Here is a 26,015-nt window from a genome sequence, read left to right as displayed (position 1 = left end):
AAGTTTACAAATCGCTCTGTGACATTTAGGGACTGATGAGGGGGAAAAAAAAAAAAAGGCTATTGGGCCTGTTAGGACGAAAAATATTCTAGCACTTTGGTATCTTCTAAATAGATTGTTTTACTCTGGCTGTGCTCACAACCCCTTTTTAATGTGTTTATGTCCGTGGAGTTTTGTTTGTACAAAATGCTCCTGAAAAATTAATTTTGGCTCCTCTGAGCCAAGTTTCATTTAATCATAAAACAAAATTTATGTCTCGACCATATGAAAATCATTAGGGGCAAAAGGATTCTGAGAACATAAACAACGCCATGTGACTTAGACACCCAATTGCACAGCTTGAACCTATCAAGTGGTGAACATATTAAAATACTAAAGAGAACACTTACAGTCAGCATTTGGTGTGCAATGAGTAGGGAGAAATTTGTTTGCACAAAACTTCTGACTAACAAAGAGGAGTACCGAAGGAATTCATAACAAAAGACTGACTGTAGATAATTTCTGAGCAGAGAAAGGGATTCAATCCATTAAATGAGCTATTTCTTGCAAACTTTTTACCCAGCCATTTTTTTAATTATACTTTTATATGTCCAACTTTGCTCTTTCAGTTAAGGAAAGAGTAATTCATGTAGTAAAAATTGCATACAAATGTGAACTGTTTACCAATGACATTCCAGATCCTCATCGGGAAATGCTTATTTCTTCACAGTCAAAGATTCCTAAAGAGCTTTTCTATGGGGAAAGAGACTTCCACTCATTACCTTAAAAACAACACTCTTATCTCCGCCGTGGAGTGGATATGGGCTCTGAGCCATATTTTGCAAAGGACAAAGCAAATTCTTTAGCGGAACATCTGCTAGATAAGAGCAGCATTCCTTAGAATAGGTTTTCTGATGAAAGAGATGTCAAAGCCTTGATTCCAAAAGTACTTATATGCTAAAACAACTACTGTCTGTGCTAGTTCTGTTACATGCTTTCAGGAACAATTTCAAACCCCAGCTAACACCAAAAATACAGAGGTGGTTAATAACATGCTTTGGGGCTACTCAAATCAACTTCTATTTTGCATAGTAAAAGAAAAGAATACAGAAGTATTAATCCTATTTTCTGGAATCTTTAACACGATGTGAGATGTGCATTTGACCAGCTGATAGGCAGTCTCCGTGCCAGTCACGAAATGGATTCCTTTTCTCCACAGATAATGCCCATGCCGTGAGCAGTCTGACTCCAGCCACTATACCTTCAGAGCTGCTCAGAGCGGCTAAAGGGTGATAGCCGTTCTTCATGTCCTGAAGTCTATGCAGTAAGGGAGATGTTTATGTACATTTGCTCGTGCTCTCATGCCACCAGGAAGGCCTTGCAGCAACGCACTGTTGCTCTGTCATGCAAAACCTGAGCATGCCATTGAGAAGGGAAATGTGGCAAAAGGGACCGAGTACAAATTTATCATTTATCACAAAAGCCCCTTGCTAACGCCAGGATAACATCTGTTGCAGAGACCTTCCAGGACTGGAAGACTGGCTAAGGCTGAATACTGGGTTCAGGAGAGTGCTTGGATGGCCTTGCTGTTTGTTCTAGGGAAATTTTAATGATCCAGGTGGGTCTCTATTACTAAGCTGGGTACTTTCAGTTCCCATTTTTCACTCTCTGTCTTCCATGTCTCTTGCTACAGTTCCAGGTTTCTGATGATCCCTGCTGCTTGGTATGGTGACTGCCGAACGTCTCTATAGTGTCAAATATTTCTGCATAATGATGCCAACCAAACTTTGACACATGTTTATGGCAAGCACCAACTTGGTGACCTTGTCTAAGGAAGCACCGTGCTCTTTCTTGGTTAAGCTTTGACTCATCTGCATTTCTCATAAAGCTGTACCTTCATCGTGTGTCTTCTGTTTGTTTCTCATCCTCTTCATTGCACTTGAGGGATGTTGTGGTCTGTGTTTTGGGAACTGCCCCAAGTGAAAGAGTCAGGGAGTTGCACTGTAGCTGGAAACAGGAAAGCAGGAACACAGGGTCTGTGGTGAAAGAAGAGGGATCGGGAAAGTTACTTTTCCTTTTCATCCTCCTTCAGTTCCTGCTAGGTGCTGACTACTGTGTGGTTTCGATTTTAATTTCTCAGCTGAAATTCTGCAATTTGTAGACCATCGCATCACAGCTTATGTCCCCAAAAACTGATGAGTGCACGCATCCTACCTCTCCGCTGCTCCTGGATTTACATTCTTGCAGTTTTCTCCAGCTTCGATTTCAAAGCCCTGCAGAAAGTATTTTTATCTTTGTTCTTTCATCGTAAATTGTTTCCTTTAGTTTCACTGTCTGAAATGCACATATTTGCACGTGAATGCTACTTAAGAGATTGCTCAAGAGGAAGTTAGCACTGACTGGAAGAAGCCAAATCTAATGTGCCTTAGCCAAGCTGGAGACAAATGCCATCATTCAGTCTGTGATGTAGGGGGATCAGGTCATATCACATCTCAGGTCTGGGTCATTCCTGGACTGATTTTGTTGGGCAATAGAATACCAGGTTGGAAGGGACGTCAAGGATCATCCAATAGAAGGTATTCATCCCACAAGCACTTGAGTACTCACAGTACTCAAACCTGGAAGAGTTAAGAAAGTTTTCAGCAATAGTACTCCACCCACATTCGTGCTCCTTTAAAGAGATTAAATGGAGAGTTATGTTCTGTTAATGTTCATGTTTCTTGCTAAAACTTTCAGGGCTCCTTTAGTAAGTGTGAGGCTTATTCAGAAAAACATCGCTATTAGGAAAAGCATTTAAGCACAAGATAAAACATGATTCTGGATAGGAATCAACAAGCATCTATTTAGGTGCTTTTCAATATAGGTCTTTACAGAGTTGGTCTCACATCATCTTTTTATTTCTTATCCCACTGGTAATAGGTGTCATCTTAATTACATTTGCAATAGATACTTCTGAAATATTTGTGCGATCCTTGCCGATTCCTCGCCACCTCTAGATTTTTAATACAGTTCCCCAAATCTCTCTCTCAGAAATAGTACCAGTGCTCCCATTTTACAAATGATGAGCTGAGTTACAGAGTGATTGAATAACTTTGCTGCTCTCGCAAAAGAAAAATTTGGCTTGTAGAGTCCAGTCATGCTTCCTTTCCTCATCACAAGCTCTTCTTGAAAATGGAGGAGATAATTTCTTTTGAGACAGTGATGTTTCACAGAGTGAGTGCAGCTCTGCTCTCATGTTAAGAAATGTAAGCTTTTGAAAACCCACTTGCTGCCAAAAGACTTCTCTCTTTCAGACTTTTAGCTATGGGTGACCCTCTGTTTAAAGTCTTGTCCAGATGTGCTTTATAAATATCTCTTAACTGATAAATGAATTATTTCCTTCAGTTAAGCTCTCCATATTGCTATGCAGAATTAGCAAACACACAGTTTTACAGTAGACGCATTAGTTTGCCAAATTGGTTGTCTTGTGTTTTTATATTTGGTAGTTATGCTCTGTATATTTTTAACTTTCTGGCACGATTTTGACCCAATTTGGTGAAGTGTTGTCAATCATGGTTACGAGACATAGGAAACAATACCAGAAAATAAAATCTTGCCATTTTTAATCTAACAAAACAGCTCTGTTGCTGATCTTCTCTGGCTGTCTAACAGATGGGCTAGTGTCCCATGAGAAGGCAGCCACTTCCTTGCATAATAAACAAAGAAGGAGAAGTTGTCTGCAAGCCATTAGTGTATTGTAAAGTTAGATGCAATGTCTTGATATTGTCAGAATGGGTTCCTCAAGCACATTTCTTTGACATTCTGTCATAAGTCAGATACAAGACAGTGTTAAATCAAAATTAAAACTCTAAAAGGCTGCCAACTTTTTAACCGTTTCCAACAAAAGAACACTAGTAAAAATATCCTCCATTTTCTAAATATTGATAACCAACTAATAGACAATAAAGGACTGAGTTAGGGTATTTGATGGAGGCAAGATCATTCAGCCCATGTGCCACATTCCCAACACGCGGTGGGGAGTCCCTTCTCCTTTTTCCCTTTTACAAATAAGGACGTTAGTAATAACTGTTCTTGTTTGAAGTACAAGCTGGTTATTGTCTAGTCGAAGCTTATGAAAATCCCAGCAGATCATTACATTAGAATTGTTTGGCGGTTTTTTGATGGGACACCTCGGGAAATTTATAAGACCCACAGAAATCAATGTATTTTTTCTTAAGAAGGATACTTTCCCTTAAATTCAAAGGACAACACATTATATATTACATACAAGTCTATAGCTGGTCACTTTTCACAAGAATTGCCACTGAAGTAGAAATAAGTGACGAGTGTGGTTATTTGCAGAGGAAAGATCTTCTTTGTATGGAAATGAATTTTCCAACTTTAAAAAAAAAAGCATTAAATACAGTGTTCAAATATTAAACTAGAAATTATTCTTTCTTTCTGGTTCTGCCAGGAAAAAAAAAATGCAGCTCTCAAACTCTTTTTTAACTAATTATTTATGGCAATTTTGGCACCAAAAAAAAAAAAAAAAAGGAAAAGAAGGAAAAAAATATAATCAAATTCCAGATGTATAATGCTGCTTAAGCCTGTAGGACATGGAGCTGCTGAGCAATATGCTACTTACTTAGTTGCCCTGACAGGTCTTAAGACCTTCCCACTAAAATTCCATGTTTAAGTTAGAGGCAGAAATAAATACAGTGATCTGAGAAAAAAAGATGACCCAATCTGGATAGAATGAAGTGGTAATCCCCTTTTTTATCCATCTTAAAACTAAGAAGGGCTTAAAGCTAGAACCAAAGTCTTTCATATGTGCATTGCTAAAGACTTTTAAGGAACAACTGTAAACTGAAGGACTGACAAAATCTATGAGAATGGATATGCGGTATTTTACATATCTCCTGAAGTGTTTTGACTTTTTGGATTGATAATTGTTTGTGTATATAGTACTTTTTCCATCTGGCCTCCTCTTTGTAGTTCACTGGAAAAATGTAAAAGTTTCTTAATCGACTAGATGGTAGAAAATTCTACACATTGACTAGAAGTATAAATCCTGAAAATGCAACTTGACTTGTTCACTGCTTGTAACTCAACTTGCGTTTTGTTTTACCTCATACTCTGTCTTCCTATTTCATTCTGAAGATGTAAGCAGCAAGTTGCTAGATCATCATAAGCCAGATAGTGTTTATGATGTTTATGTTAACTAGTGAATTCAAATGACCCAAATGTGCTGTAGGAAACCTCAATTTAATCTGGGGTCATATGATAATTATCAGAAAGCTTATTTTAAAATATCCTCCAAATAATCTCCCATTTCTGTTGATTGCTCTCTATCTTTACTTGTCATTCTTAGGAAATGAAATGAAACAAAACCCACTTCTCTATAAAGGCTATGTAAATTGTAAAAGTGATAACGCCACTCTTACAAAAAGCAAACAATATCATTGGGAACAAGTGTCTTATTTCATTGTTCATTCTTTATCATACAAAATCTACCTATTTACAAAGGACCTTAGGACAGTTCTGTGTGATATAAAACAGCAAAGCGGAGCAGGGGGCTTGAGGCAGGGGTTTGATTCTTTGAAGCAGCTTTCCAGTGTATTTAAAACAGTACAAAGAATAGTAACTTTTTCTTAATCCTCTCTTTGAATAAAACAGTGACATTTCAAAGGCTGCGACAGTTTTGAAAACATAATTAAACTAAGCCCCTTTAACTTTGCATCATACTAATTCTGTGGAATAGTATGTAACCAATGGTTAAAGCGAATAACTGGATCAAGATTTGTGCCTCTAGTTTAGCAGGACCTCTAGTTCGTACTTTGAACCAAATAAACCCTGAACATTCTTTTCCCTCATTCATTCCTGCTAGGAAGTTTTATGAAAAGCACAGGCAGCACAATGCATCAGCTCCTTTCAGCAGGGCTTTTTGGGTCCTGGAGAAAGTGGAAGAGAACAAAAATATTCAGGCTGCTCTGTTTGTAATGAAGGTCATGGCACTGCATTTTGTATCGGGTATTTTCCTCAATAAGTTTGCACGCCTGCTAGGGTAGAATGGGAAAGATAGAGCTGGAATTCATAGATTTGTTCCAATTAGTCCATGAAACAACAGTTTAGTAAGATGAATACTTTTCAAATAATATAATTGCAACATTTTTCACATAATATGAAGAATAATTGCTAGTATCAGAACATCTTTTGATGCACACCCTTACAATGCTCAACAAAACAGTGTAAGTCAGCCTTAAGAGTTGACAAATTACATTGCTTAATTTTTTTGTTCTGCATAGTGGTTTCAATACTAAACTTTTTCCTTTTGTCCTTTATTATTTCTAATCTCTTATGTCAGAGGAAAATGATGACCTCCATCATGCAATCAAAAGAAAACCTGGCACTACTGATAATGTGATTAAAACGTGGAATTAAAAGATCTGGCTAAAATGATGGAGGAGCAAAGAAAGGAAGGGAAAATAAATCAGAATCAGCGAAGGAAACAGCTTTGCACAAATCTTTACAGTGCAGCCAAAGTCCATGAGAACTATGTGTATTCAATTTATATCAACAAATACAGTTGGGGCCCTGGCATCAGATACTGTGGTCTGGTGTGTATTCAGTTACACCAGAGATCTGCTCTGCTTCTGGACTTCTGCTGCATCTGTCCTGGTACATTGGGTCGCTGCGGTGACACTCGGTGCCATAGCTGCTGATCACAGATCACAGCGCTGTGTGCGATTTGAGAATCTGATTGTCAGAAAACTCTAACAAAACCAAGAGTTTGGGCTAACTGACTCAACACCTTTGCTGTGGCAGACAACTGCATCACTGTAATTCCGTTTATAAATCTAATGTCCTTCATCTTAAACCAGGCAGCTTATTGCCTTTGCAGCCCTACTGGAAAGCTGTACCAGAAGCGCACTGCGATGACAGTTGCAAATTTTTTCCTAGTTTTTGGTCACACTGTGCCGAATTCTGTGCTGACAGATAAAATAATTGAGCACATTCACTCTTGGCCTACATTTTGCTGAGTTAATAAGCCAAGTTCCCTTAATTTTCTGTCATAAGAGAGGTTACCCATTCCTCTTAACATCTGAATAGTCCTCCTTTGCACATTTTCCAGTCTTCTACCTTCCTTGAATGTCAGCGATGAGAATTTATATGCACAGTCTCAGGTGAATTAGTCCTAGGGCATGGTGCACTAGTTTCAGTAATTCCCTTTTCTACTTTTCCTGAAGCCTTGTGAGGTTGCATTTGCCTTTTTAAGTGCTGACTGTGATCAAATAAAATACCATGCTCATTTTCCTCCTTTGTTGCGTAAATCATGGTCTCTGACCTTGTAAGAGAAATTCTGTTTTTCCCTTGCTGATACAGTTTTGCAGTTTATGCAGCTGAGTTCTGTTAAAATCATTCCTGCGCAATGCTCTTGTCTTCCTCAGCATGGGTAGGGCTCCCCTGCTTCATGTGATCGCTAACTTTCATTAAAGCGCTTTGATTGATTATTACCAAAGTCATTAATGACAGTATTAAATACATCCTGCCCCAGACTAATTTTTTTTTGGTACCCATCTAATAACCTTCCAGTCCTTCAGTTGTTGGTTAGGGGGTTTTTTGGGGTTTTTTTAATATGATCAGGTGTCATTTGGTTTGTTATACCTATTGAAATGCTGGTACTTCTATTCACCTTTGGAAACATATCTAATGATTTTCTGAAAGCCAGATAATTTCCTTCTTCATGTATCACTGTGTAGCATCTAGTGTGTAGCATACCTTTGACACACCTCAGGTGTGTTTTATTCTGTTTTCCTTTTATCTTGAATGGTCTTTAACCTTACTACTTCTTCCTAGGTTCTTGTACGTTATTGAGTAACAGCCCAGGATGGGACCTGCAGTTGCTCAGATCACTCTTTTCCCATTCTGAAATAGAGGGACTACATTTGTTATTCTCTAGTCATGTAGTACCAATACAGTGGTATGAGACGTTCAGCATGTTTGTATGGAGATTGCTTGGTGTCTCGACCTGAATGCGTTTAACTCTGAGATTTTCTTTCATTTGTGTACTAGCATTCATATTAATTACCTTTTTGTGTGCTATTGTTCAATGTCATTAGAAAATGAGCTGCTCTTAACAGCAATAACAAGATCTTTGTGAGTAATTTCCCAAATATCATAATTAAAATCTATGTTTCATTAGGTTCTCAAGTGCTTTGTTAACTCTAGACAAAGGGGGGATTTTCGTAGTCACAGATAGGATTTAGACATCAAATCTCTCTCTTTCCTCTGCCTTTCACCTTTAGAAACTCTTCCCATGAAAGTGTATATGATTTCTGAACTATTGTTTCTCAGGAGGTGGAGAGTAATATAAGGAGCAGATACCTCTGACTTTTTTTAACACCTGCCAGCTCTGTAGCACCTCTGGCCTTTTTCTTCAGGGCTTCAATAATTAGAGCTGTGTGAAGTTTCACACGTAGAATGGAACTGGATGATTCTAGCATCTAATCAGGTCAAAGGCTAAATTCCTCTGGTGTGCAACGTGTTACCCTAGGCTGAATTATAGCCCTGTAAACTGGAATGGTTAGATCCTCAGCTTTGGAATATTAACTTGTTAATTTATTTTTTTGCAATAGATAGAGAATTACCACATCACACAACTGTCAGTTTTATATCACTGCTGACATCTTTTGCCCACACCTTGCAACCTGAATTGCAGAATGCGTTTCTATGCTGTGTTGCAATACCTCCTTGCTTTTCTAATTGCAGGAGAACATGTGGATGATACAAAGCATCATACAGCCTTGACCCAACAGGCTGATTCACTGCTGACAAAAAGCAGTGTAGCTGCCTAACTGTGCGCTCTGTGGATCTGGACCCAGCAAGTGGTAGCCACTGGTCTAAACTGGAATGTGTAAGCTGGCATGTTTGATGTAAGTTGTCTAAACTGGCTATGGCATTGCCTCTGCCATGAGAATTACAAGCTCTGATCACGCAAACTAGGGTTCTTAAAAGAATAAGAAGGTAAGGAAGCTTTGCAGATAAGCAAGCACACGGGTACAAGTTTAAACAACCTCTGCGTAAAATTTCGCTTTGTGCCAAGTGTCTGAGGAACTAGCTGCCAGTTTGTTGCATGCTTACTAAGGTTGCTGATACTATTTTGTTTGTGATGTATTTAAAGTACTGAAACCTTTCCTTAAGATTTATGTGTCCTTCCAAAGGGCACCCAGTGAATAGGCTAAATGTTTGGCACGCTTTCGTCCTGGCTGCACAATCTGGCAAAGGCTATGGATAACTGGGTCCGCAGATGGAAAAGGCAGCTCTCCCCCTTTTCCCAGATGAGATTCTTAACAGTACTCTTGAGTTTGGCAGTTGATTGCTTCAATCAAGATACAGTTGCCTTTGGCCAAGCCTCTGGGATCTCTGCAAAGCTTTTCTCAGTCACAAATCATTTCTTCATTCAGCATGTCACTTGACATCTTTGGTGTTATAAATTAGTTCAAGAGGGTGGACACCCATTTCACCTCCTCACCAAGGGCTCAGTTCTCATGTTTTCTGAAGTTATTTATTTTTGCTTTAGGGGACAATGCAGTTTTACTCTCCTACTGCACTATCAGGAGAACAAGTCCCTTTGAGCCAAACACCTGCTTTCCTTTAAAAAGAATGATGGGGAAATACCTTTTTAAAAGCCTCTATTTATCTACTTTCTTAATTTACAAAAAGTCCCTGATTACTCAGATCCCCAGAGATTTGGTAAAAAGGTATAGCAGACCAAAGTCAAAAAGAAAAGGAAAAATACAGTACTGCCTTTTTCTTGCCACAACAGGGACAAAACCATGGCAATGTGCCCTCAAGGCTGCCAGACCCTTATTCTCTCCTGAAGTCAATCTCCTGAAGCAAGTGGTCTCCACTAAGGAAAAAAATAGGTCACTTGGTGTCTGTGAGCTCCAGCTTTGGGAGTCTTTGCTGGCCATTGCCTGCGAGTTGGAAGCCATATAAGAGACATTGAGTGTTACTTCACCTCACAGGCTCCACTCTCATCCAGAAACTTCCCCTCAAGTTGCAAATAGAGATGTCTGTGTCAGGATGTCTGAGCCCAGGATATTCATGGTGCATTGCCCTATCATGATTTTATGCTGTTTCATCATTTTCTCTTCTCTGACAAATCTAGAGGAAGGTGTCACAAAGCTTTATTCTTAGTTCTAACTTTCATAAGGGTTTAAGAGTGTTAAGCATCTAAATCTTATTAAATTCTTAATTCTCTTATTATTTTTTCAGAATCACATCCTCAGTTCTTCTTTTTCCACAGGTTTTAAGGTGGCAATTTGCAGGCATAACATGACCGTGCTGCACAGTGTTGCCACAATCTCTGGGTACACCAGATCCGACAGAAGGCCTCTAGCATGACCGGTGTCTTGCAGTGCCACAGGGAAGAGCTGGTATTGTTGGTGCATCTGAGCCCTGACACAGCACCAGAACTTTTAAGTAACAGATCACATTCTGTGGGCCAGCAGGTAAGAAGCACAAACACTCCAAGCACACGTGTAACAGGCTTGACTGCAATTGAATATGTTGTGACCTTCAATTACTCTTATTGTATCAGTGCCTTAAGAACTCAGTTACATACTACAGCTGTATTGTACTGTACAAACACATAGAGGAAAAAATAGTTCTTGCTACCAAATGATTTAGTATGGGTCATCTCACTTATAGCTTACGATTTTGATGTAAAACGTGCAGAACAATGTAGTCTAATTTGTTTCTAGTCTAATTTCTAAGACCAGCATAGGATGGGGACGTGACTATAACAGTGACTCCCATGCCCTACAGCTGGCCCATAAGCCACAGCACACCCCTCCACTGCTGCCTTCACACCGCTTTCAGTATCTTCCTAAAACAAGTCCTCTCCCAGGCCAGGTTATTCCATCTCTTTCCGCTTTGCCCTCTGGGCTGCTGTGCATCCAGCTGTCAGCTGCAGTAAGGAGGGCAGCCTCACCTTCGGATTGGATCTTTTCCCTCTGACTCAGTTCAGATTTGGGAAAGTATCTAGGAGTTACATGAATAAGAAAATCTGTTAAGAAATTATCTTAACTAAAGGTGGTTTCATCTTGTGTGTTGTTGGTTTTTGTGGGGGTTTTTTGTTTATTTGGTTTGGGTTTGTATTTCTCCCCATGGTAATGTGTAAATTCAAGTCAGAAGTGCCTGGTCCCAGTATATGCAAGATTCAGGTGCAGGTCTCAGGTCAGGGTGATTTGGAGCAAGGACTGAGGCTTGGTTCTTCCTGTCATAGGTAAATGTCCTAATCTGGAGACTACTGATGATTGTGTGGGGAAATTCTCACATTATGATCTGTTGAAGATGCTACACTTCGTAAAAGAGTAACTATTTATTGCATGAGTAGAAGAGGCAGGTTAACCCTATAGAGCTCTTCTGGAGTTTAGTGGTGAGAATAGAACAGGCTTTTCAGAGAGCTGGGTTCAGATGGCTTCTTCTTCAAGAGGGACAGGGAGCCCTGCCTTTCAATGCCGTAAGCGCTAAGTTTCCTCGCTTCCAGCAGTTGCGTGGGGGCAGAGAATGAAATTTAAAAAATCAAAAGATCTTAATCTGGAATCCTTTATAGATACAGTGAAGAGCCAGAAAGTAAGTTACAAATAATAGTATATTGGCATTGGAATGAAAAAGTTGTGGAAAGGATGAATATTCATGACTGACTTGTATATTTGCTAGCTCAGCAGAAATGTATTTTCAACTGGTCTCAGATATCATGCTAGAGTATAGAGTATGTATGCAGTAAATTTCATGTATAGAGTATAGTTTATCTCTTAACTATGTATTTAGACACTATTTCACAGGCAGTAGAGCATACTTAGAATTATTTTCTATAATGATAATTTTGACATTTTATGTGACTTAAAATGTGAAATAGTTCAAGACACAATTGCACACCTAAATGGAAAAGCAACTGCATAAGCAGAATATCATATTTATTATAAATTGTATGCAATTTTACAGGCACAACTTTTTTTTTACATTTCCAGTAACCAAACATATTTACTCCCAGTTGCACTCCCATTGTTCTATTGGGAAAGCGTTTTGTAGTTAGTGTATCCCTTTCGTGGAAACAAATAAACTAGGCTTTACAGAGAACTGCAAAAGCAGTTGTGTCTGGTGAAACTAGTTTAGCTGAGGAAACACTGTATATAAAGGAACAAGAGTTTGATGCCTTTTATTCTGAAGAAAAACATATTTGACAAGTAACCCCATGGACTGTAGTGTGATTGTGAGTGGTAAGAAACCTGAAAGTGTGATGAAATGTGGAAAAAAACCATATAGCTTTTCTTTTCATTTTCCTTTTTAACTCATTGAAAACGTTAATTGCAGCTTGACTAAAAGTTTCTAGTGAGCTTGTGAGAGTAGTCCAGAGGCTGGATCTCAGAAATATTAGGCAAATCCTTTGTCTGTGCTTCTGTTGGCAGAGGGAGGCCTGTGCACTAGGGAGGGTTCTTGAGTTTTGAATCCATTTTTGTTCAGGTAACATTTTAATTTGCTCTCCTCTCACTGGATTTGGTAAGGACTTGCCTCAGAATGGCCCGCTACAGATTAATTTTCAAAAATTACTACATTCAGAAAAACAGTAATTCTCAAGAGCAAACACATAATCTCATACACAAAACACACCTTGGGTTTTATTCATTTCTCACTGACATAAGGTGTAATTTAGTTGTCTAAAATGGAGTCATTCATGATTTACGTCAGAAACAGGCCCACAAAGGCTATTTTTAACACACACAACCAAATGACATTTAATTTTTTCACATTCACTCCCCAGTGTTGCTGTATACATCCTCGGTGGCATTATTAAGTGGAGCTTTTCAAACAGATGAAGTATGTTACTTACTGTGGCTAAATTGTAAGGAAAGAAGAGATGGCTGTTTGCCAGTGAATGGTGTGTAGCTTGTAGAAGCATGTAATTACATAAATCACAAACATATGCAGAAGACGTTTTCTCTTTACGTTTAACTGGTGTTGCCTGGAGCTATAGCTGCTTGCAACTCTATTTAATTACCATAATTATTTTAAATGTGTATATCTGGGTAATCTTTGAGCTTTATGAGAATTTTATTCATACCTTATCAGTAAAAATCTAAAGGGTCCCATTCTTTCCCCAAAGGGGCTGCAGTAACCAGGTTTCTCCAGATTTCAGGGATAGGGCAGCTGTAATGTTTATATCTTTATTTTGAATTACAGGTTTTTAAAAAACCTGAACCTCTGAAACTAATCAGATCTTGAAATCTCAGTAGATGCTATAATTTCCTGGTAGGAAATTAAGCATTGTACATTGTTTGTGGAAAGAAAGTACCTGGAGAGGTCCTGATTAGCTTCTTTTACATCTTAATTTGCTGACTGTGTAAATGTTGTTTGGCCAAACAGATTGACAAGTGTCTAGGAAAGGTATTGACTGTGTTAAAATGGATACTTCCTATGGGAAATGTCAAAAAACCTGACAGACTAGCTGGGATTTTCCAGTTAATTTTGTCAAACAGTCAAATGTGTTAGAGTGCGACATTTTTTAAATTCTCTTTTGCACTAGTGTAAACCTGATTCAAATAGCTGATGCTAATGGAGTTGCCCCAGAAATACCACAAGATAACACAGGCTTTTGGCAGTTCTCTCATTTGTGTCAGGTTTATGTTGACTTCATGCCATTGATATTGGTCGAGTTACTTCTGGCTCAGACCAATACAAATGAGAAAAGACATGAGTCCTGATATATAGGATGACTGGCCAATGTAGACACACCTCAGTTTTCCCTAACTAATGTAAATTGGTGAGTATAGAATTCCTCCAGTTGAATACATTGGAAGTGGTAAGACCCTTGGGAATAAGAAATCTGATAGCTAAATAAGTTCAAAAGACCAAGCAGTAGGAACCATAAGCAACTGTCACACATAACTGATGAAGAATACTTATGAGTAGATATAGAATCCTTATGCACTGAAAGACTAGGAAAGGCAGGTTTTGTGAGAAAAGGGTAGTATAATTTATTAGTTCAACTCTGCATGTCCAAAACCACACTTTTTTTGAAAATTGAGCCCTTCCTATGTTACAATAAACCAGTTGGTTAAACACCTGAATGCAAAGATAGTGAAGTTGCAAAGGTTTCATGTTCCAGTAAAATAAAAAATAGTAATTATTTAGCAATTTTAGAAGTCCAGTAAAGGTAAATATAAGGTAAATATAAATAAGTGTCCAATGGAGAATCAGATTGAGCAAATACAGTACTTCTAGTTATTCAGTGCCAGGGAAATAGGATGATCATTTGCAGCTTGTCTTTTTTGTCAACCACTGTAGTTAACCTTGCAAGTGATGCCTCCTTAAAGAGCTTTTGTAAGTCATGAGATCATTTTTGTTTGGTTATAATGTGACATGCCAGCTGTAAATCATATGTGCAGTTTTGTGACACAGCTTAGTCTTTTCTTCCACCACCCAAGAGAAAACATACACAAAGCATTATTGTCAGAGATCAGTTACTACAATCTCTTGTGAAAAAAAAAATAATGCAAGCCTCTGGAATGCCAGGGAGCAATGCACTTTCCACATCAGAGACTGGTTTGTTTAATAACCACAAATTATTTCAGGTAATTTGGCGCCAATTTAATTGCACCCACAAGAATGTCCTCAACAACAACAACAACAAAAAGAAGTAACGAAAGAACCACCCCTACTACTAACCCCGTCACGATGAGCTGAAGGCAGAGTTTCCATTCATTAAATTATGATTAGCCTTGCTAATACCTTGTCTATCAAATCCCCATAGCGTGCTGCAGACACGCCAAAGGGAAACATGTATGTGATGTTTTGAAAAGGAAGCTGATGGAAAGTGATACTTTTCCCACGCATTAGAATGACAATAAAATCCTTCAGATGAAGGTGCACACTAAAACAGTCATTAAAAATGCAGATTAAGAACAGCTGAAATTAAAATCCAGCCACGGCATTGTCAGTTAAATGCAGAGCATGAGGACAAACACAATATTCACTAACTTTAAGGAGCAATTAATCTGGATTTGTAGTTAGATTTTGTTCTGTTCTTTTTCATTTCACATATTTCTAAATCAGTGTGATTGAAAGGCTCCAACGGTTACGTTAACCTACCATCTCTGTAGTATTGGCATCTATACAGAGGGTGATATATGCCCTGTCAGTAGATTACAAAGCTCTTTGCTGAATAGCAGAAGAATGTGGGAATGGGAAATCCCCCTAGTTTTGCCTCTGGGAAGAATATATCTTGGTAATTTCAAATACTGAAACCGAACACAGACGTTTGGAAGATTCATTTTAAAAGCTGATACTGGAGAGCTCATGTGAATTTCCATTCAGTTCAAGTGTTTTGGGTTCTCTCCAGCACAATGGAGAGACTTCCTTCTGGATGCCCTGAAATACATTTACCTGCAGCTGACCAAAGGTAGTGCCACAGAAAGAACAGAGTTCTTCATAAAAAAGCCTTTGCATTTCTCCTCATGAAATCCATGCCTGCTACTACAGCTTTTTTCACAACGAGATTTTCCCCTTTCATGGAGCAGAGAAGACTCTACAGGCCAAATTTTGATAGAAAGTCCCTGACTGAATATAAGAAAGAATATCAAGCAAATTGAGTCAGTATCATTTTCCTTAAAATCTGGGCATCATTTTGTTTGTACCTGATCAAGGATTTGTTAAGATAAAATGAAAATGACAAATTCTAAGTCAGGAGGAGACCAAGGTCTGTGTAATAGGTTCGTTCTCAGACTACTTACTGTCCATGTCTCCAGCTTTGTTTCGAATGGCTGTATTTTGGCTCTAATTGTTACATGCTCCCAAAAAAAGTATATCTCGATATATATTTCCTTTATCTTTGAGTGCGCTGCAGGCAATTTGATCTGATTTTTTTAAAAATCCTATTCTTTATCATTGTATCTTTGCAGTCAGGTCTATCAGTGAGTAGTAACATAAATACTGCTACAATTAAACAAAAATTCTCTAATCTCTAAGTGATAAGAATTTTGTACTATGGATTACTTGGAACAGTTTCAGCCTGAATTTCATTTGTTTTTCAAAGGATTTCTTTGTATGGTGATTGAAACTGTTGCATGATTGGTGGGAGGGAGAGAGGAGAAAAAAATAGGTTCTGCATGTTAATAATAATTAGATGACATCTGTGAGATGAAACATTACAGCATGAATTACCTAACTTCATTCGACTTTGAAGTCGACCAGATTGTTATAAAGTTTGCAAAACATCTGATCATCTGTTAGAAATACATGGTGAATTCCCCATCTTAAAGTTATACCCATACAAAGAAGGGCTGTAGTACTTGTGACTTGAAGTAAAAGGGGCTGGATGTGATTACAAATTGAACTGTAATGTAATCTGGGCTTTTCCAGTCAAGTTTTCCAGTGAAAGTTGAGGTTGGCTAACGATTTCTTTCCTGTGCACTGCCCTAAGGATCCGTTCTGTTTCTCCAGGGCACCTTGGCAAGAGACTTGCAGATATTTAAAACCCCTAATTAATGCCAGGTATTTCTCTTCGCTTTTATTTTTAAAACATGAAAATAATTGCTAAGCCAAAGAAAAAACAAATATTTTCCATTTGCCATTCATTACAGATGTCAGACAGCCATAAATATAGAAATGGTCAGCTGCAGGTGTAACCTAGTTCTGTTGTGTAATGCACACTCTGTTCCTATAACATTGCTAAAAATGGTCTGTCTGGCTAATAAATAGCACTACCATTACATAGTAAAAGGTGAAAATTAATGTGAATGTTGCTGGTGAGTTAGCTATATTAACAAGCCAATCATGTAGTATTAGCAGTTATAACGGGGAACAACATAAACTTCTAAGAGCTTCTGCAAAAGCTTTCAGTCCTTTCAATGTCAGGAATTTAAGATCAGTGCTGTCCAGTAACCTTATTTCTTTAAATTTAGGAGCAAAAAAAAATTAGGAATTTTTTAAATAAAGTCATTGACATCCGCACCTAAAAAAAAAAATTAAAAAGAATTGCGTCCAGCCTGCATATATCACTATTATCTCAGATGCTCTGCTAGAAAAGCTCTGTTGCCTCCATCAAAGGTTCTGGCCCATGAATGATAACCTTTGATAGCTAACTGATAGAGAACTGATAACCCCTTACTGATAGCAAAGCCTTTCCCACACCCAGGGCAAGAAGAGAGTGCAATCTAAAATGGCAGTGAGTAAAGGGAGGCAATAAACAAACAAAAGACCAATTGATTTCTTCCACCTAGACACAGAGCTATGTCTGACCAACAGCCCATTTGGCCCCGTGTCCTCTCACTGATGTCGCATGGCACTTTGGGGAAAATTTAAGACCAGACCACATAACTTATGTTTCCTCCCTGGAGTTTCCTTCCAGATTGTGTCGGCAGTTGAGGGAGTTTCTGAAATAGATTTATCTTGACCATTACAGGCAATAACCAGTAATGGATCTATCATCTCCAAATTGTCTAATCCTTCTCTGAATCCACTTTGGTCTCTACAGCATCCAGAGGCAGTGAGTACCACAGTTTAGATGCGTGCTGTGCAAAATGCAGCGTGCTGAGAGTCACAGCCTTTGCTGGGAAGGTTCTTTAGGTCCTGTTTGTGTGTCCTCAAAGAACTACCGTTGTGTGTAGTCCTTGAACAGCTTCCTCTCTATCCTGCACATCTGGGGAAAAACTGCATGCAGTCTGGCCCAAGTTGATAAGTAGGATGATGGGAATCTGCCTGATGAGTAACATATTTTGTGGGTTGTTTATATTTGAGTTAAATGTACTAATTCCCCCTCTCTGTCTTCCTCCCATTCTTTTAATTTTATTCTTGGCTGCAGAAAAATCGCTAAAGAAAAATGTACCCTGAAAGACAGACTGTTACGCTTGGCAATGCTTTATTATGTTGCTGTGCCTCAACACCGTATTTGATCTGAACTTATTTTGGGGAGATAAGTAGATTAAAAGAAAATTGATAGGAAATATTTCTATATCATGTATTGGTTGGTAACACACATTAGAAGGTAAAAATTAAAAGACAAATGTCTCTCAACTAGAAAAGCAAGTCTGCTCTCAAATCTAGTGCTGTGAGTTCCTGTGGAAAACTTTGCAATGATGTGGCATGCCTAACCTGCCTAAACAGGAGCACATGGAAGAACTGATAGTAATTGTATTCTGTCCTATACTTCAGAAATTATATCAATGAAAATTTTCTATTTCCCAGTCAACTGTCTATGAGTTTGTGCCTATAACTGCATTTTTAATTGCAGTCTATCAAGGACGGAAATTAGATAGATGTTGTGGCGAAGAGGGGAAGGATGAGGGAATGGAATCATGACATATTTGTAAACTAACGCTAAAGTCTGATCTCAGTCAAGTTAATGTCAAAGCTGGGAGTTCAGTGGGAGCTGAATAAACCCTGACAATGTTTTGTCATCGTTTGCACTTGTGACCAACAAGTGAACAGGCAAGTTCAAAAATTTCTTGTCTACAGTCTCTCCACAGCTTTGAAACCCCTTGGTTTGGCTGGGTGCACTGCTGCCCGAGACCTTTCGACTGTTTGCAAGCGTGGGGCCAGAAGACATGGATGCAGGTCAGGAACAAGGACCCAGCAAGTTAGTCCATCTTCTTCCCCTGTGCACGTGGCTCACCTGGGGTTTGGTTCTCACAGGCTTTAAACAAGTGGAGGAGGTGGCAGTGGCATTTTTCATGCACAATACCTGCTAAGGAAGGCAATGTAATGCAGAGCAGAATTTGCTGTCTGTGAGTTTAACAGTTGGTTTGGGAAATGGCTGTGATTTTACAAGCCAGCTCTACTAAACAAGACAAAACTACCCTTGGTGGTCTCTGCTTTGAGTAGCATTTTAAAGCTATTGAATTTCCATGGTTAATTTTAGCATGCTCCCCCATGAAACCCAGGTGAAATGCTACAAGGAGGTATCACCCTGGAAAGAAAGGACAGGTATCTCAAGGAGACAGGCTTAGAAGTGCCCCAGAGAGGCGAGATCCCGTAGGAACTGCAGCTTCTTGCGTTACCTTCTCCGATGCCTTGAGTTGAACTAGCAGTCTTTCAAGAAAGCAGATTGCAGGGAAATGGCTAGTCACTTTTGCTGTGCTAATGCTAGCCTAAGTTAAAACATTTGATGATTACCTGTCTCTGCTCAAAACACAAGTATCTGTGAAATGTTATTGAAGAGAATGACGCAGAGCCAAAATGGCTCGGCATTGCAAAAGAGGGAGAAAGCAAGCATACCAAAGATGTGTTAGTGATTCTATGCCGCCTCTTGTATTCTGGAGTTTGTAGCAGCCACAGAAACAATTTACTGTTCTATTTAGGAAGGAAAATACCTATAAATCATCACTAAGTTAGTTCATAATTCCTACGAAGTGTACTTAGGAGTTATCACTGTCCTAAACAAACTTCCACTCTAGATAACTGTATTCCACAAATGGTGCTTCCAAATTCAGTCCTCAGTTATAATTGAAATAGCAGGAAACACCCCAGAAAAAAAACCACCATTGTTGTATCCATATGATTTATAAGGTGTTTTTACGATCCTTTAAGAAATAGCTGCTGACTGGCTCAAAAATAAAAGGTGAAAATAAACACCAGAATTGTTGTTATGTTAGACAGATGGCTTTTGCAAAAACCTGTTAGACAGTATCTATGTGAATAGTGAGGTAACCTAGTATTTTTCATCGATGTGTCATCTCCACATTCTTCATCTTTCCACTAACTTTTGACTTTTTTTTTTTCCCAGAAAAAGAGCAGGAGTTTAACCTTGTCTGCCATAGAGAAAAAGGGAAGAAGTAGAGAGCGAAATACTATTTGCTAAAACACATTAGTGAAAACAGGAAACTGGGAAAGAGATAGAGCCATTTAAAAAGCCAGAGGAACAAAAGGAGTGAGAGAAAGGGCAAATGAAAGGAGAGAGCATGGTGGAAAGACCTGATGGGCAGGTAAAATATGGAGTGGCAATAAAGAGAAGATTAGGAAGAAGGGTAAAAAAGGTAGAAACAAAGAGAAAGAGATGGAAAAATAATCACAGACAGTAGTGAAAGAGAAAATAAAAGGATATAAAACCAAATAAAAACAGTAGATGGAAGGAGATCTAAAGACAGGAAACAGGAAAATGTGGGAAAGGAACAAGAGATAGTGGTATTTAATTAACACATGTTGCTACCTTACATCAGAAGGAAGGAAACACAGGGCAGTCATTGCCAGTTAGAGCTACAGGATGGAAATAGAGGGGCAATGTCTTTTTTTCCCCATTTTTTAAACACCGTTCAAGGGTTTTTAGCCAAGGATGAGTATAATGAGGCCCAAGAGCAAATGTCTAAAACACGTAGTGCATGTCTGAAAGCGAAATGCAGACACTAGTGGCAGCCCATCAAGCACAGCAGGCGCAGTATGGGCACCGACACCCCTAAATCATTCTGCCGTTCTAACCTTCGCTTCCAGTGCTCGTAGTGTTTACCCTTATTATGGTATATTTTACAGAACAAATTGCCAGCTGGGGATGTCAACCCTTATGCTGCTTTGTATGGCTGCAGAGGGTTATAAACAATGCTAATGCTCGATATTTTGGCTTTGTGGGGGAGACCCATCTCTGCAGTCACAAGGTATGCGTCAGTCTGAACCAGACAGCAAGCTGTCAGATGCAGGCAGCCACTGTAAAACAGACTCTTCTCCCTCTATTTGTAAGCTTATATTTTCATGTAAGAAGTCTAGCATTGGCGTGGTCACTGCTTCAAAGTATTTTCTGTAGGCAGTTTTAATGAAAAACATTTTAAAATGTGAATTCCAAGCTCTTCAGTGAATGAGATCTGATGAGCAAATTGCGTGCTGAAGTGAAGGACGCTACAATTAGATTCTTGCCTGAGAGTGATGAGGACAGATGGTGGGATCCACCAGTGGCTGGTTTTCTTGGCTTAGGAAGAGCAGAGAGGCCTCCGCAGAGCCCTCCGAAGGGCAAAATCATAGACCTGATTTGCTGACCATTAGCATGACTTCAAAGCGGCAGTGGCCTGGAGAAGGGTAGTTTTTATAGGTCTAAATTAAATTGTCTAAATTAATACAACTTTTTCATCTGTCAAGTTTGAAAACCTTTACCAATTCTTTTTCTTTTTCTCCCCCCCCCAACTTCAAGAACGCTCAGAAGACTTGAGCTCATGGGATGCTGGTTCTGGGCTATGGCAGCCAGAAGGACCATCAACACCAGGACCATGAAGCTCAACCCTTGTAACGGTAGGTGAAGTCTTCTGATCGGTGGAGGGGAAATCCATAGGAGACTGAAACCTTTTCTTCCTTGGGCCAGGAGGAAGTCTCCATCCACAGCATCTGGAATATTTCTAATGTACAACCCAAACACAACAAAGGTGTGAAGGCTAAAAATGGGAAACTCCTACCACAGCTCCAACAGCCAAAGCAAACAGAAAAGAGCTCAGTAGTTATGGCTTCAAATAGCTTGTTCCTCAGTCCTTTTCATATTTCACTGGCATCCTCACAGATCCTGGCCCATGTACATAGCAAACCCCAAATGAGTTTTAAAACTAACCTAGAGAAGAAAAACAAAAGCTTTATGGATCAGAGGCAGCTGACTGGCCCTAGATTCTGTACTACCTTAACGTGTTTTGCTTGTTGGTTTTTTTATAAGTTAGTTTGATTTGGGAGGGGAACTTGTTTTTTGTTTCATCCTTTCCTATTCTTTTGTCTACCTTTTCCAAACTACTAAACAAAAAGTTGGCTCATCACTTTTCTTTCAGTCTGTAGACCACTGAGAGAAGCTATAAAAATTAAACTAATTTTTTGGTTTCTCATTTTAATGCTAAAAGAGAAAACAGCCAGAACTAATGTGGGGAATGATGTGATTTTTCCAGAAGCATCATAATTGTCAGGGAGAGTATTAGACTGCTGTTTGATTAAATATCTCAAATTTACTGTGATTCATTATTTTCTGAGACAATCTTGACAACAAATGGATTCTGTTTTTACTATTCTCTCAACATTTTTATCAATAACCTCTTTAGTACATTTACATCTAGAAAAAAAGAAACGAGAAGTTGAAGATGAGGCTATTACCTTGATCTAGAACAATAGAAAGATGCTTGTAGATTTCTCTATTCGCTCGAATAAAAAGCTGAAGTGAGCTCCATTTGGCAACCATGTACAAACCACATGAAATCTATCCGTGTACTGGCTGTCGCTGAGAATTGAATGCGTTCAGAAGAAAAAAGTCATTTCTTACAGAAAGACTGACAGCACAACATCAATCCACTGTCTTCTGTCCCTACCTGTTCATATCTGCAGACACATGCATGGGCGTATCTTGCTGCTTACACGTATTATTAGAGTCTCCGGCTACAATGCTGCCAGTTTGTCTAAAAATGATTTCTGAAATATAATTCAGGTAGTGGGTACCTCATTTTTTACATTCCCCATTTAACTCCAAGTTCAAAGATTACTGAGCACACAAGTCTCTGAAAAGAAGTCATAGAATCATAGGATCATAGAATGGTTTGGGTTGGAAGGGACCTTAAAGATCATCTAGTTCCAACCCCCCTGCCACGGGCAGGGACACCCTCCACTAGACCACGTTGCCCAAAGCCCCATCCAACCTGGCCTTTAACACTTCCAGGGACGGGGCATCCACAACCTCTCTGGGCAACCTGTTCCAGTGCCTCACCACCCTCATAGGGAAGAATTTCTTTCTACCATCTACCCTAAATCTACCCTCCTTCAGCTTAAGGCCATTACCCCTTCTGCTATCACTCCATGCCCTTGTAAACAGTCCCTCTCCAGCTTTAAGTCAGCACATTTACCTCATTAAATTTATTTCACTAATGAAAACGGCACCCAGACTACATTTGGGTGCAGGTTTGGAAGTAGGAAGTTTTCTTTAACTTGATTTTACTTGGCTAAACTAAAAGTAATCATGCAGATTCCCCTAACTTTGAACTCCATATGGAGCTGTAAAAATCATGCTTTGCCTTCAAAGATCCTTGCTCTCAGTCACAAACTTTCTTTTTGGTGCTTATTGGCATCTCAAACCAGCAAGTACTGAGCTCTGCAGGGTTGATCCAGGAAAGCATTTGTGTAAATGTTTGATTTCAGATCCTGTTGAGGGCCAGTTCCTGAAAACATAAAGCTAATCATACATTCAACTACTTTACTGGATCGAGACCAGGGCACAAGGTCTCGGAGATGGACGTGGCCGTGCTGTGCTGACAAACATCCGCACCTGGCGATGAGGCCAGCTTCGCTTACAGGCTCCCTGCTCTGCTCAGCTATTTTAGGACAGGTTAGGGACCAGTACTGGGGGGGGAGGTATTATGTGAAAAAAGGTCAGAAGTTTGCCTGCTTGCTCAACCCAGCAAAATCTGTTTTTAATCCATGAAAACACACCAAAACACCCTTCTTGGAGAAAAAGGTATGTTGTATTTTTCCTGACCGCTGTTTTACCCGGTGGCAAGTTTCTCATTCAAAATTATATCCACAGCTTTGTTTATGGGACTTTACAGAAGGATTTGCATGGGTTAGCGAGGGGAGGAAATACTCCCATATGCAGAAACACAGAACCCATTAAAGCACATGAGGCTCTTGGTGGTTCCCCTCCCCAGCTGCCACTAAGTTTATTTGCAGGCTGCAGCCTGGAAAAGGGGCTGTGGCCCATCTGCACCCCGTATGTGGGAATTCATTTCCAACATAGCCGCAGGAGCATGGGTCCAGCAGACCCTCGGCTAACCTTCTCTCAGATCCCCCTCCACGCCGACCTAATTGGAGCCAGAGCAGACGCCAACGAGCGCTGGAGTGTCACGGGGAGGGGGGGTCGGGGGCTCGGCTGTGCTGCTGATGGTCCCTGCTGCTCCCTGCCTCCCCAGGATAACCATGGGGTTAAACAGCACAGCAAACCTTGTGTGGGCCCCGCCGCGTGGGGCAAGCTTCACCCTTATAGCAAACCGAACCTCAGCGCTGGATGGTGGGGCAGGAGCGGGAGATCAAAGAGGGCAACGCTGTGTTGCTGCACCACATCTTCTGGGTCTGAGCCTTTTCCCTTTTCAGCTGCAGAGCTGCCGCTCGCTGTGTGATAGCGTGAGCATTGGGGGGGAATGTCGTGAGTAAGATCTCCGGAGGAAAAATCAAAGGGCAATATTGAAACAGAGGCAGGGAAAGGAGACGGTATTGCTTAAATTAGACCTCGTTACTGTATTGTCTTTTGCACAGGAGGAAAAAGTTAGTTGCTTTTTATATTTTGGGCCTGCCTGGAAGATGTTGGGAAGGGCTGCCCTAGTGTGGTGAGGGCAAAGGCATCTTCTATTTTAAACTTTTGTTAAAGGGAAAAGGACAAGTGTAGGAGGGTGGGGAAAAGGAGAGATGAACATTAGCAAACTTACGTGCAAGCAAAAGCATTTGTGAAGGGGGTCGTCCTGAGAAGACAGATGCTAAAGCTTTGAGGGTTCTTTGGTGTTACATGGACGTGAAAATAAGCATTAAAAAGGGCAGTAATTCTGCGGCTTAAGTGAATAATTAAACAAATGAAGGACAAGACTTTAAAACAAATGATTGTATAGGAAGTGCATGCAGGGCAAATGTCAGCAGGCAACCTAACTCTACCTTCAAAAGTTTTTAGATATTTTAGCAGTTGTATAAATACCCACTTTCATGTGTATCTATCTGTGGCTCAGCTGAGTATCTGGCCCCCAAGTCCATCTCTGCCCAAAAGGCAAAGTCACATTTAAAGTAAGCAGTGACCTCTGGATCAAAAATAACAAAGTCACATGCTCAAGAAGAGAGAGTTATGGTCACACTTTATGGCTTTAAGCCTCAGGTTTGTTTTGTTAACATTAACTTCCTTAAGGTCTCTTTTTTTTTTTTTTAAATGAGATTTCTTTGTTCTTTTTCACATCAATTTTTTCTCAAGAAAAAGTTCATTTTTGTCCAATAATTTTTTAATAAAATTTATAGTATGTAGTAGCATGTTAAATTTGGCAAAAGTGTTTTGCTTTCCTTAAATAAACACAGAGGTGCTGAGGTCCAGTGCATGGCTGTGGGAACTGCTGGCGTGGCCCCAGGTTCCACATGTTACCCATGGCATTTTTCCGGGAGGAATAAGCCCCTCTCCCACTGCTGTCTCAGTGCTTCGGTATTCTGAAGAGAGCTCCACAGACACCCATTTAAAATTCCCAAATCTCAACATTTGCATGTGGTAACTGCTGGGGACATTGGCTGCTGATTTAGGCGGCTAGAGAAAGGCTGGTGACTCTGCGGAGAGGAGCGGGGCTTTCTGACATGCCGGTGGTGCTTGTTGAGAACGCACCTCGTTCCTCCTCTCCTGCCTGCAGCTTGGTGGCTTCCTTACCACCCACAGCTCCTCGCTCCGGCCTCACCCGTTTTCCTCACCACCTTAAAGGAAAAGTACTGAGCATTTATTAAGGACTTGACATCTTTACATGACTTTTATTTCTCAAGAATAGATGAAAAGGGAATGGTTTACCTCAGAGTCCAGGAGTTTGCCTGTAAATAACCATCGGTAATACCTGTCCCCTTTGCTGTAACCAACCAAGGTCTAGTCAGCCTCTACTCTTCAGAAGGAAAGCCCTTATTCACTCTGGTATTAGCCACTACCTTTTCCATGGCTATTAGTACTGAATCAAACTTTGTTTCTGAGGTTAAGAGAGAGGAAAGTTGGTTTTAGTATTGGTTCTAATTATGCATTTTGCCTCAAGCCACTGACACAAACATGTATTTGCTCAAGGTTCACCAGAGAAGTGGTTGAGGGCACCTAAAGCTTTTAATTAGAATTTGATTCACATTCATGTTCAAGAATTCAGATGATTGTCTTATCAGAACAAGTCAAGTCTTAAAATATTGAATTGACAATATTGTGGGGAAAAAGCTTTCTTGTGGTATTTACAAAACATTTTGGGCAGGGCAAAAATTCCAGGGAGACTGACTACTTCTTGTAATTTTACTTCTATGTTAGATTTAGGAACTAAAAGCAAAAGAAAAAAACTTAAACCTTTTGGCTTTTA

At 39.7% G+C, this 26,015-nt stretch overlaps 1 long non-coding RNA gene across 2 annotated transcripts in view; it reads left to right on the top strand.

Moving 5' to 3' along the window:
- Positions 1–26,015, top strand: part of LOC142601087 (uncharacterized) — a 40,869-nt gene that overhangs the window by 2,620 nt on the left and 12,234 nt on the right. Inside the window, exons 2-5 of one of the 2 annotated variants that reach the window (XR_012834686.1) lie at positions 1,497–1,597; positions 8,728–8,891; positions 18,478–18,598; positions 21,134–21,231. This is a non-coding gene — a long non-coding RNA (uncharacterized LOC142601087). The remainder of the gene's footprint in view (positions 1–1,496; positions 1,598–8,727; positions 8,892–18,477; positions 18,599–21,133; positions 21,232–26,015) is intronic. The other variant, XR_012834687.1, reaches the window with a different exon arrangement.

This window comes from Balearica regulorum, chromosome 3 (assembly GCF_011004875.1).
Source record: "Balearica regulorum gibbericeps isolate bBalReg1 chromosome 3, bBalReg1.pri, whole genome shotgun sequence".
Lineage (NCBI taxonomy): Eukaryota > Metazoa > Chordata > Aves > Gruiformes > Gruidae > Balearica > Balearica regulorum.
Note: the sequence above shows the minus strand (reverse complement) of the source record. Positions and strands in the feature narration are given on the sequence as shown.